Raw genomic sequence first — 12,711 nt, forward strand, 5'->3', positions numbered from 1 at the left:
TTGAGACACATAATTCAGCAGCCAGAGGAATCGGCCAGGAAATTCTGGACACGGTTCCTGACAAAGAAAAATCAAATCGTCGACTGTCCGGATGCAGAGGCCCTAGCAGCTTTTAAGCACAACATCCGCGACGAGTGGCTCGCCCGGCACCTTGGCCAGGAAAAGCCAAAATCTATGGCAGCCCTCACGACACTCATGACCCGCTATTGCGTGGGAGAGGACAGCTGGCTGGCTCGCAGCAATTACATATCAAAGAACCATGGTACTTCAGATACCAAGGATAGCAATGGCAGGGCACGTCGCAACAAACATAAGCGCTGCATCAACAGCGACAATACCGAGCATACGACAGTCAATGCAGGATTCACAGGCTCTAAACCCGGTCAGCAGAAAAAGCCATTCAAAAGAAGCACTCCAGGCCCGTCCAGTTTGGACCGTATACTCGATCGCTCGTGTCAAATAGACGGCACCCCCGACAAGCCAGCCAACCACACCAACAGAGAATGTTGGGTGTTCAAGCAGGCCGGCAAGTTAAATGCCGAAAACAAAGATAAGGGGTTACATAGTGACGACGAGGAGGAGCCCCGACCGCCGAACACCGCAGGACAGAAGAGGTTCCCCCCACAAGTGCGGACGATGAACATGATATACGCAACCCACATCCCCAAGAGGGAGCGGAAGCGTGCGCTAAGGGACATATATGAGTTGGAGCCAGTCGCCCCAAAGTTCAACCCATGGTCCTCCTGTCCGATCACCTTCGATCGAAGGGACCATCCCACTACTATCCGTCATGGCGGATTCGCCGCACTGGTCCTAGACCCAATCATCGACGGATTTCACCTCACTCGTGTCCTTATGGACGGCAGCAGCAGCCTGAACCTGCTTTATCAGGACACAGTGCGCAAAATGGGTATAGACCCCTCAAGGATCAAACCCACAAAAACGACCTTCAAAGGCGTCATACCAGGTGTAGAGGCCCATTGCACAGGCTCAGTCACACTGGAAGTGGTCTTCGGATTCCCGGATAACTTCCGAAGCGAGGAGTTAATCTTCGATATAGTCCCGTTCCGCAGTGGCTATCATGCACTTCTCGGGCGAACCGCATTTGCGAGATTCAATGTGGTACCGCATTATGCGTACCTCCAGCTCAAGATGCCAGGACCTCGGGGGGTCATCACAGTCAATGGAAACACAGAGCGCTCTCTCCGCATGGAGGAGCACACTGCGGCCCTCACAGCAGAAGCACAAAGCAACCTCTTCAGGCAATCCACCAGTTCAGTGATTAAACACCCGGACACCGTCAAGCGCACCCGGAGTAATCTGCAATAAGACCGCCTGGCACGATCCGAGCTCGCATAGCAATGCGGCCCCCACCCCAGTCCCAGCCAAACGGCGAAATCCGTGCCACGCGTACATAATTACGCATTGAAAATACCATGGGCATAGGTCGGGGGGCACGACTACGGCACGCCTCAAAACATGGCTCAACCGCACTAGGGGCTTCCCGCTTTGTTATTTTTTTCTCTTTCAGGACATTACTCTCTGGAAACCCTGTCCGGCAGTACGATTGCTAGACACACGATACAACAACCAAGGAGGCAGAAAGCTACGTCGCACCATGGAACTCCCAGCTGGTCTCTGGTACCGAGTGAAATACCTACTTTAAATACCATTCCTCAGCTTGCCCTTGAAGGGGACATGTCTAATGGTCCTACTTTTTGCTTATCGCACTACTTGTATCTTTCTGCTTCGACGCACCTTTTTGAATAAACAATGCATAGCACTAGACTATTACCGCATTCTCTATTCTTTTTTATATATATGTTCATTCATGACATTCAGCACCCGTACACTCTGGTATGGCCAATATGCCAAGGGCTTAAGCGTACCCCATAATACGACGTGAGAAGTCTGAACACTTTCGACAATGTGGCACCCCGAACTTATAGCATTATATGCATCAGCTCTGAATCATGTCTTGGGTCAATAGTTGAGTTTGCTCGGCTCCCATGTTTTGGTACCTTACGTTCCGCTATATTGGCTAAGGTAGCATTGGGAGAACTACTGCGATTGTGCCCCGGTTCATCTGGGCAAGCACCTTAGTAGAGAAAGCTAAAACTGACTGTCATGATAAGGCGAGAGCTGGTGGCTATTCGAGAGGTCTCGAGTCCCTAAAGACTTATGCCGCTTAGGGCGAGGAGTCGGCTTTGTCCGTCTTAGGCGTGTATAGCGCCCCGAATTCGGCCTTCCGAATACTAGGGGCTTCGCCAAAATTTAAAATTGTAGACTTCTATGGCTAAGTGAGAGTGATAAAGCATTATAGTTCGATTGCCTTGTTCATTGTGCTGAGCACCTCCCTCGAAGGACCCAACAATGGGAAAAAGAGTGCTCAGATTTATCCCGAACAACCCAGCACTCGTGGCATGGGGGCAGAAGCCGATGACTAGCCATCTCTCGGATTTGATAAACAGCTGCACAGAAGGTAATATTTTAAATTCAAACAAGCGTTGCATAGTGCACATGAACAAGTTTTCATAATACAGGATCACACGAGCAAGTTCATTCAAAAATTATATCCTTCGCACACTCGTCCGCCGCAAGACGGGCACCCTTCAGGACACCCTCATAATACATTTCGGGGTGGCGATGCTCCTTGCCCTGCGGCGGCCCCTCCTTCACCAGCTTCTCGGCGTCGATCTTGGCCCAGTGCACCTTCGCATGGGAAAACGCCCGGCGTGAACCTTCGATGCAGATGGACCGCTTTATGACTTCCAACCGTGGGCAGGCATCCACAAGACACCTCACCAGGCCGAAGTAGCTTTTGGGAAGGGAGTCGCTAGGCCACATCCGGACTATAAGGCCCCTCATGGCCTGTTCGGCCGCCTTGTGCAGCTCGACCAGTTGCTTCAGCTGGTCGCTCACAGGCATCGGATGTTCGGTCCCAGTATACTGAGACCAGAACAACTTCTCTGTCGAGCTTCCCTCCTCGGCCTGGTAGTACTTTGCGGCATCCGACACACTCGAGTAAGTAACAAGTAATTTACTTTCACATGCTTTTTTTGCATAGTGAATGCCTTACCCGCCGCTATCTTCCTCATCGCCTCAATTTCCTGGAGGGCCTTTTGGGCTTCAGCCTTGGCATGCTTTGTGCTCTCGAGGGCCGCGGCACGCTCAGACTCTTGCATCTTCGAGTCAAGCTCCAAAGTCTCGTGCTTCTTCATGAGAGCCTGGAGCTCTTGCTGCACCTTGCCCACCCGTGCCTCTTGTTTCTCCCGCTTGGTGCGCTCCTTGGCCGCTTTGTTTTCTGCCTCGGACAGCGCTTGCTTCAGGGTCGCCACTTCGGTCGTGGCCCCTGGCACATCCACAATGATCCTATCATTTTGCAACCGCATCTTTTTATATCTATATATATACAAGGTATTACTTACCTTTGTTCTCCTCGAGCTGCCTCTTGGCAAGGCCGAGCTCTTTCTCTGGCCCCTCAAGGTTCTGCTTCAGTGCGGCAACCTCCACAGTCAGTGTGGCAGATGTCAGTTGCGAAGCCTGCATACGCATATAGACATACTTCTATTAGACTCCTGCAGATATTATTTGGTCCTCTATTTGGCTTTTCTTTGTGAACACCAAACAGAGCATCAGGGGCTACTGTCTATGCGGTAATATTTTCCTATATTTTAAATACTTACCTCAAAGCCTGTTAAAAGGCTGGCACAGGCTTCAGTCAGTCCACTCTTGGCGGACTTAACCTTCTTGATCACCGCACTCATAATAGTGCGGTGCTCTTCATCAATGGAAGCGCCGCAAAGCGCTCCCAGCAGGTTGTCCGGTGCCTCTGGATGGATAGAGGTCACCGGCACGGGCGGCTTGCCCCTCTTGGAAGGGGGCCGCCTGCCGGAGTCCGGAACCATCGGAGGTTCCAGCGCGGTGTTCGGCTGAGGGCCGAACTTGGAGCCCTTGGGAGTCTTGCTCCATTTGCGCCTGCAGTCTGGAAGGTCACCTTGAGGCGCCTCCAGGACTATCTCCCCCTGGCTCGGTGCCCCTTTGGAAAATACCTCGACATTGTCCGTAGTGCGAGGAGAGGAGGCGGTTGGAAGTGACTCACTATTCATATCTGACGAGTCTAAGGAACCGTCTGACGAGGATACATCGATACGGGCTCGAGGCGGACTGCATGATCATATTCGACGTTAGGAGAAGCAGTGCAATAAAAGTATGCTATGAGTTACTCTGGTATCCAAATACTTACGACTTCGCTAGGGGATTGGCCCTAAGTAACCACTCGTCTTCGCTGTCAGCGGCGGTGGTGAAATAGTCCGGAAGGAGTGTCCTTCCCTTCTTGGACCCTTCGGCCTCCCCAGTTGGGGCGGCCTTCCTTTTCTTGTCTCCCCCGGCTGGAGGGGGAGAATCTTCATCTTCCTCCCCCTTGTTTTCATGCAGGAGTGTGTCTCGGAGTTATCGGACGATGAGTTCGATACCACCTGGCGCCGGGAACTCTTTCGGGTTCCCGTGGCCTTCTTCTTGATCTTCTTCTCCGGCACCTCATAAGGAGCCGGAGTCCACATCTCCGTTAGGAGAGCGTCTGCAGGGTCTTCGGGCAGAGGGGCCGGGCAGTCAATCTGCTCTGATGTCTCCACCCAATCCTGTCAAAGGCATGGGAGGTCAGATCCCGCACATGGTTAAACTATGGAAAATAAATACCCTTCTCCTTCCAGATGTCCTTATGCATCATGTCGAAGAGCTCGCGTAGAGTCTGGTGCTGGGCCGGGTCGAACTCCCATAAGTTGAAAGCCCGTTGTTGACACGGGAGGATCCGGCGGAAGAGCATGACCTGGACTATGTTGACAAGCTTGAGTTTCTTGCTTATCATGTTCCGGATACACTTCTGGAGTCCGTCCAGCTCCACCGATGAGCCCCAGGACATGCCCTTCTCCTTCCAGGAAGTGAGCCGCGTGGGGATTCCGGATCGAAACTCGGGGGCCGCCACCCAGTTGGTGTCGCGTGGCTCGATGATGTAGAACCACCCCGATTGCCACCCCTTTATGGTCTCCACGTAGGATCCCTCGAGCCATGTAACATTAGGCATTTTGCCCACCATGGCTCCGCCGCATTCCGCTTGTTGGCCGCCTACTATCTTCGGTTTGACATTGAAGGTCTTCAGCCATAGGCGGAAGTGGGGCCGGATGCGGAGGAAAGCCTCGCACACGATGATGAACGCCGAGATGTTGAGGATGAAATTCGGAGCTAGATCATGGAAGTCCAGCCCATAATAGAACATAAGGCCGCGGACGAATAGATGGAGGGGAAACCCCAGTCCGCGGACGAAGTGGGTGAGGAAAACCACCCTTTCGTAAGGTTCCGGGGTAGGGACGATATGCCCGTGGCTGGCAGCCGGTGCGCAATATCTGCGGCTAAGTATCCGGCCCCGCGCAGCTTTTTGATGTCTCCCTCCGTAACGGAGGAGACCATCCACTTGCCTCCTGCTCCGGACATGTTTGGAGAGGGTTGAGGAGAAGGATGTGGACTTGGGCGCTGGAGCTCGAGTGCGCGAGAATGGATGAGCAAGGAGGAAGAAGGCGTGGGTAGAAAAAGGTGAACCCTTATCCCTTTATAAGGGCAGACGAAACTATGCGCCCTTTTTCTGCATTTTTTAATTTTCTTTTTTCAGCCTGCTGTTGAAGATTGGAAGGCGGAGTACATGTTCCAGCTACTATTCAATCCTTCGAACATGTTGTATTATGAAGACATGCCACTTGAGCTATGAGTTCTGATTGCGGACCTCGGGCTTACTTCCCTATCGCAATCACAGACGCAGTCGCAGTCGCAGTAACAGTCATTTGGCATTGTTTCTACTAGGAAAAAGCCTATGTATGGACAAGAACTAGGGTTCATGTCATGTACTCTGTGCTGTCTAAGGTAGATAATGTATGAAAAGACTTTTTTTGTGTACGTCACCTCCTTGTCTATCTTAGGGGTGTGGCTCTGGGGTTGCGCGCGTCCTATTTTTGGAAAAACAGAAATGTCCGCACTGCGCGTGTCAACCAAGCGCACTACGTGCATTAGCGCGAGGCCGAGCAGGGGGGTGGGAGGGGGGTCGTGACCCCTCTCCACACCCCCCTGCGAGGCAGATCCTAGAACGAGCCATAGGAGGCAGCAATGCGGCGTGCCACGGTGCCGCATGCGTAGGCGAGTCCGTCACCTCCCTGTCTATCTTAGGGGTGTGTCTCTAGGGTTGCGTGCGTTCTATTTTTGGAGAAACAGAGATGTCCGCACTGCACCTGTCAACCAAGTGCACTGTGTGCGTTAGCGCGAGGACGAGCAGGGGGTGGGAGGGGGGTCATGACCCCCCTTCCCACCCCCTGCGAGGCCGAGATCTGATTGCCGCTTGTGCTTCAAGATCTGATTGCGGACCTCGGGCTTACTACCCTGTCGCAATCGCAGACGCAGTCGCAGTAACAGTCATTTGGCATTGTTTCTACTGGGCAAAAGCATGTGTATGGACAAGAACTAGGGTTCATGTTGTGTATTATGTGCTGTCTAAGGTAGATAATGTATGAAAAGACATTTTTTTTCTGTTGCTATGTTTTCGTCTGCTTTTTGCAGCAGCGTATATGGACAAATTTGTATGTGTATGTTTATTTTATATAAATAACTCATACAGTATATATATATATGTATATATTATTTTGTTGACGACCACGTTCTGTGTGTACTGGCATTTGTCATGCTTATATGCATCGTACATGTCCCATAAACTGCATTGCATGTGATGCCAAACTTCTTCGTCCAACAACTGCATTTGTTTACAAGTTTGTGTTGCACCTGTATTTTTTTGCTGCACTTGGCGCAGACCCTGTATTCATGTGTGTATCTCGAAACTGCATTGCTTTATGATACTGCACTGCTTTGCCTAACCAAATGCGCTGCTTTGCCTAAAGCTGTGTTCTGTAGTTGGTTTTTTATTGTTTGTAAGGTAAGGTGGGGGGGGGGTTGCCCCCCCCCCATCTTTTTTAGTTGTCTATAGATTTGTATTGCTCCTGTATCCCCTGGACTTAGCGCATTGCATGTGTTAGCATGAGGGCGTGCAGGTGGGTGGGAGGGGGGGTCGTGACCTCCCCTCCCCACCCCCCTGTGAGGCCGAGCATGGAACAAGCCAGAGCAGGTGGCGACATGGCGTGCTGCAGCACCGCATCGTAGGTGAGTTTGTCACACCACATCGCCTCCCTGTCTATCTTAGGGGTGTGGCTCTAGGGTTGCGTGCGTCCTATTATTGGAAAAACAGAAATGTCCGCACTACGCCTGTCAACCAAGCACACTACGTGCGTTAGCGCGAGGCCTTGCATGGGGTGGGAGGGGGGTCGTGACGCCCCTCCCCACCCCCCTGCGAGGCCGAGCCTGGAACGAGTCGGAGTAGGAAGCAATGCGGCGTGCCATGGCACCGCATGCGTAGGCGAGTCCATTACACCCCGTCGCCTCCCTGTCTATCTTAGCGGTGTGGCTCTGGGGTTGCGTGCGTCCTATTGTTGAAAAACAAAGATATCTGCACGGCACCCGTCAACCAAGCGCACTGTGTGCGTTAGGGCGAGGCCGAGCAGGGGGTGGGGAAGGGGGTCGTGGAACGAGCAATACAGCCCATCGCCTCCCTATCACACCCCGTGTGCCTGTCAACCAAGCCAGGGTGTGACGTGGGATTGTGCTGTTGTAGCCATGTGAAAAGATTATCCAACTAGAGGAGGCGTTTTGACTCGGGCTAGCCGTGGTAGTTTTCTTGATTGGCTGGAAAAAATAATCGTCTAAGCCAACTGCAATGCTTTATTGACAGCACATCTTGCGTCCCATACCGGACTGCACAGCAGACTGCATTTTTTTAGGTGAGGGGGTAATGGAGTTACTTGCTAGTTGTGCGTCATTGGGCTTTTTTTGTTCTGGGCTATCAGAATTTGTTGGGTCCATTGGGGTGTAAGACGCATTGGGCCCAAGTCGGCCTATGAGCACGGCTGGTTCCCCTGTGCTGTGTGCGCTCTAATATTTAGTCCCACCTTGCCCGCGGAGACCGCGCTCGACCTGTTTATAAGCGCGGGCGAGGCATCTCCGTCGAACTCCTCTGGTTACTTATTTGAGCGCTTATACACGGCACTCGCTTCTCTATGCTCTCTGACCTGTGGGCCCGTGTGTGCCCGGCCCCATGCATTGTGGCTCAGAACAACTCGCCTACTATGGGCGCAGACCTATTACGGGACTTGCTGGGGTCTGGTTGCAGCTGGGTGGTCAATTTTTTCCTTAGCTGATGCCATTTGTACTGGTTGCACCAACATTGAGTACTACACTACGTATACGAAGTCTGTGTGTTGTGTACTACATGAAAGTTGCTACAACCCCTCTCGTTCTACATTTATGCATGTACTGTACTTCATGTATACACTTTGTGAACTGCGTTATTTTTACCATTGTGAACTGCATTAATCTTTCTTTTTTAGGCATGAGTTGTAGTCAAATTTCTTAATTTTTTTGGTTTGTCATTGTTTTTGAATATGTTCTGTATGTGAATAGTATGTTTTGGTATCACACATTAAATTTTTCAAAGTTGTCTGGATACTTGTTCTAACACAAACTAATTTCAGCGAAAGCAATTGATCACAAGCAAACTTACGATACATAAGCAAACAACGGAAAGGAAATTTGATGATAATTCTAAACGTCATTGTTTTTACGAAAGAAATGTTCGATATGAAGCAACTGACATAATCAAAAGCATGCATACATGAAACAAAGAACAACACAACGACTAAAGTAATGTGAAACTAAACATAGCCCAGATTATTTCTAGTTGATGTATTGGATTACATCATTGTTCTTCTTCTTCTTTGCTTCTTTGTCTCTTTTTTCCCTGTCCAGTCCCATTATGACATCATAAATGATTCTCCATGACTCATATGTTGCTAATGCATCTATTGTTGCATACTTGATAAGCTTTTCTGGCAGCGGGCAAAATCCCCATAGAGTATGGTGCTCCTTGCGGTTAATTTTTTTCTTCATGTCATGGTAGTGAATGTCTATCATCCTGCCGGCAACATCAGCCAAAGAGTCAAACTTCTTTTTATTGTATGGGTCTCTCCATTCCACCTGAATATCAATGTAGTTGTCGGAGTTGATCTCCAAACCAGATAGCTTCAGCTTGCTTTTGTCTCCTTCAATGGCGAATCCGACAAAGGTGTACTCACCATTCATGAGGAATTTGTCTAGTTCCATTGGCCCGCAAGATGTTTGTATAGAGTTAATATTGCTTATTTTCTTTGAACTACCAATGTTTTTTTGTTTTTTCTGAAACTGAACTTGAATATGAATATCTGAATCTGTTGAAGTGAGTAGTTGCTAATACTTTGTTCAGAATAACTAGTAAATCTGATAATAGATTGCATAAAGAATGCATGTTTTGTGCATGCTTGTATTCTTGAACTAAATTTCATACATTTTTTGTATTGTAATGTTGCAGTTTTCTATTGTTTAGTCAAATAATTTCATTTGGTAAAACAAAATAAAACTGCGTGTATCGCTAGATCATATAATTCAAGAATTGAACACATGAGTGACATACATGGAGCCAGATCAAAACTGTCAATGAATTCATATGCCGTGCTTTTTAAAAAATGAGAACCAAAGTTTAAATATTGGCGATTGCAGTGAAGAAATTCTTAAAATAAATATTGGCAAGCAATAGTACAGATTGATAGTTATTCTAACATGCCTTTAGCTGCAGAGATGTGGTAGATAAGGCATTCTTTTTCTACGCATAGCTGGAGTACTGCTGCCCGCTGTGGCTTCATGTAGTACGTGTACTCGACATCAACGCCGACTAGTTTGACGGGCATTTCGACAAGCTTCCTCCTGAGCATGGACAACATCTTGTCCATGTCTTCACCCTCGCTTGTGCAAACGACATGGAGCTTGTGGTTGCCGTGGAGGTCGACGTCGTGGAGCTCCCTGGTGTACCTGCGGCACTCCTTGTGCAAAGGTGCATCCGCCATGACTCTCCTCTGCTCTCTCGTGTTTGTTCTGGAGAGAGAGGTTAGTGAAAGGAAGTGTGGAGAAGAAGATGCAATGGATTTTTGTGGGGGGCGAAGCAGTTGTGTTTTCTCTTCTGCTCTCTGTGACAGGACGTGGGAGAGGTGGAGCGGGGTGGTAGTGTTTTTAGTTACATGGAAACTGCAGAGAGGTTCTTCTAGGAGGCTGTGTTAGTGCGTTGGAAATCCAGAACATCGTCACCCCTTTTTTCATGACTAGTTCAGGTATGCATGCAACTGTCAAAAAATGTGATGATTGTGTTTTCGCTGAATTTTCCTAGTAAGTGCACTTCTTCGCTATAATAACAGAACTGCATGTGTCCACATAGTGTACTGCATGGAAGTGAAATTTATTCCTCGTACACTGAATTATATCAGATCAGGATTCACAGAGATGTACGCACATTTAGTTTTTTATGGAGTTCTTTCTTTTTTCTATTTTTTTATTTTTGATGGTAATGCAACTTTTGTGTAGATGGAGGGTAGTGTGGGTAGGGGTGTCGGACTACTTTGCTTAACTAATAGGGTTGCATTCTTCATTTTAGCCATACTGCATTGCAGTAGAAGGAGAACTGCATTTCTGAAAAAATAATACTTCGTGCTTCCACGTGGCAAACTGCATTGTTGTACATCACGGACTGCATTTGTATGTTGACTTCGGCCTTCTTCCGTTTTATTTATTAAGAGTGTACTGTAGTTTCTGGCAGTGCCCACGAACATTTTTTTTGTTGTTATTAATTTAAAAAATGTTTCTCATTTTTCTCTGATGTTTTATTTTTATACTTATTCTTTTTTCTTAGTGGTCCTTGTTGGGCCTGTGTTCGGGGAGTGAAGACGCATTGGGCCCAAGTCGTCCCGTGAGCACGGCTGGTTCCCAGTGCGTTGTGTGTGCATTATTATATTTAGTCCCACCTCGCCCGCGGAGGGCGCGATCGACCTGTTTATAAGCGCCGACGAGGCAGTGTTGTCAAACTCCTCTGGTTACTTATGTGGGCGCTTATACACGACGCTCTTGCTCTATGCTCTCTGACCTGTGGGCCCATGTGTGCCTGTCAACATGCATTGTGTCTCAGAACGACTCGCTTCTGTGGGCGCAGACCTACTACGAGACAGGCTGGGGCCGGCTGTACCTGTGGTGGTCAATTTTTTTCTTTGTATTTTCTCTCTTAAGTATTTTTTCCAATTTAAGGGCGTGCACTGCTTAGTAAATCATCCGTGTGATACATCTCCAACGTATCTATAATTTTTGATTGCTCCATGCTATATTATCTTCTGTTTTGGATGTTTATGGGCTTTATTATACACTTTTATATTATTTTTGGGACTAACCTATTAACCCAGAGCCCAGTGCCAGTTTTTGTTTTTACCTTGTTTTAGAATATCGCGGAAAAGGAGAACCAAACGGAGTCCAATTGACCTGAAACTTCACGGAACTTATTTTTGGATCAGAAGAAGCCCAAAAGACTTGGAGTGCACATCAGGGGATCTACGAGGAAGCCACGAGGCAGGGGGCGCGCCCTCCACCCTTGTGGGCCCCTCATGGCCCCCCTGACGCACTTCTTCCGCCTATATATCTTGATATACCCTAAAACGATCGGGGAGCACAATAGATCGGGAGTTCCGCCGCCAGAAGCCTCCGTAGCCACCAAAAACCAATCTAGACCCGTTCTGGCACCCTGCCGGAGGGGGAATCCCTCTCCGGTGGCCATCTTCATCATCCCGGTGCTCTCCATGACGAGGAGGGAGTAGTTCTCCCTCGGGGCCGAGGGTATGTACCAGTAGCTATGTGTTTGATCTCTCTCTCTCGTGTTCGTGATTTGGCACGATCTTGATGTATCACGAGCTTCGCTATTATAGTTGGATCTTATGATGTTTTCTTCCCCCTCTACTCTCTTGTAATGGATTGAGTTTCCCCTTTGAAGTTATCTTATCGGATTGAGTCTTTAAAGATTTGAGAACACTTGATGTATGTCTTGCCATGCGTATCTGTGGTGACAATGGGATACCACATGATTCACTTGATGTATGTTTTCGTGATCAACTTGCGGGTTCCGCCCATGAACCTATCCATAGGGGTTGGCACATGTTTTCGTCGTGATTCTGCGGTAGGAACTTTGGGGCACTCTTTGAGGTTCTAAGCGTTGGTTGAATAGATGAATCTGAGATTGTGTCATGCATATCGTATAATCATACCCACGGATACTTGAGGTGACATTGGAGTATCTAGGTGACATTAGGGTTTTGGTTGATTTGTGTCTTAAGGTGTTATTCTAGTACGAACTCTAGGGCTGTTTGTGACACTTACAGGAATAGCCCACTGGATTGATTGGAAAGAATAACTTTGAGGTGGTTTCGTACCCTACCATAATCTCTTCATTTGTTCTCCGCTATTAGTGACTTTGGAGTGACTCTTTGTTGCATGTTGAGGGATAGTTATGTGATCCAATTATGTTATTATTGTTGAGGGAACTTGCACTAGCGAAAGTATGATCCCTAGGCCTTGTTTCAACTCATTGCAATACCGTTTATGCTCACTTTTATCATTAGTTACCTTTCTGTTTTTATATTTTCAGATTACAAAAACCTTTATCTACTATCCATATACCGCTTGTATCACCATCTCTTCGCCGAACTAGTGCACCTATACAATTTA

Source organism: Triticum aestivum, chromosome 6A (assembly GCF_018294505.1).
Source record: "Triticum aestivum cultivar Chinese Spring chromosome 6A, IWGSC CS RefSeq v2.1, whole genome shotgun sequence".
Classification (NCBI taxonomy): Eukaryota; Viridiplantae; Streptophyta; class Magnoliopsida; order Poales; family Poaceae; genus Triticum; species Triticum aestivum.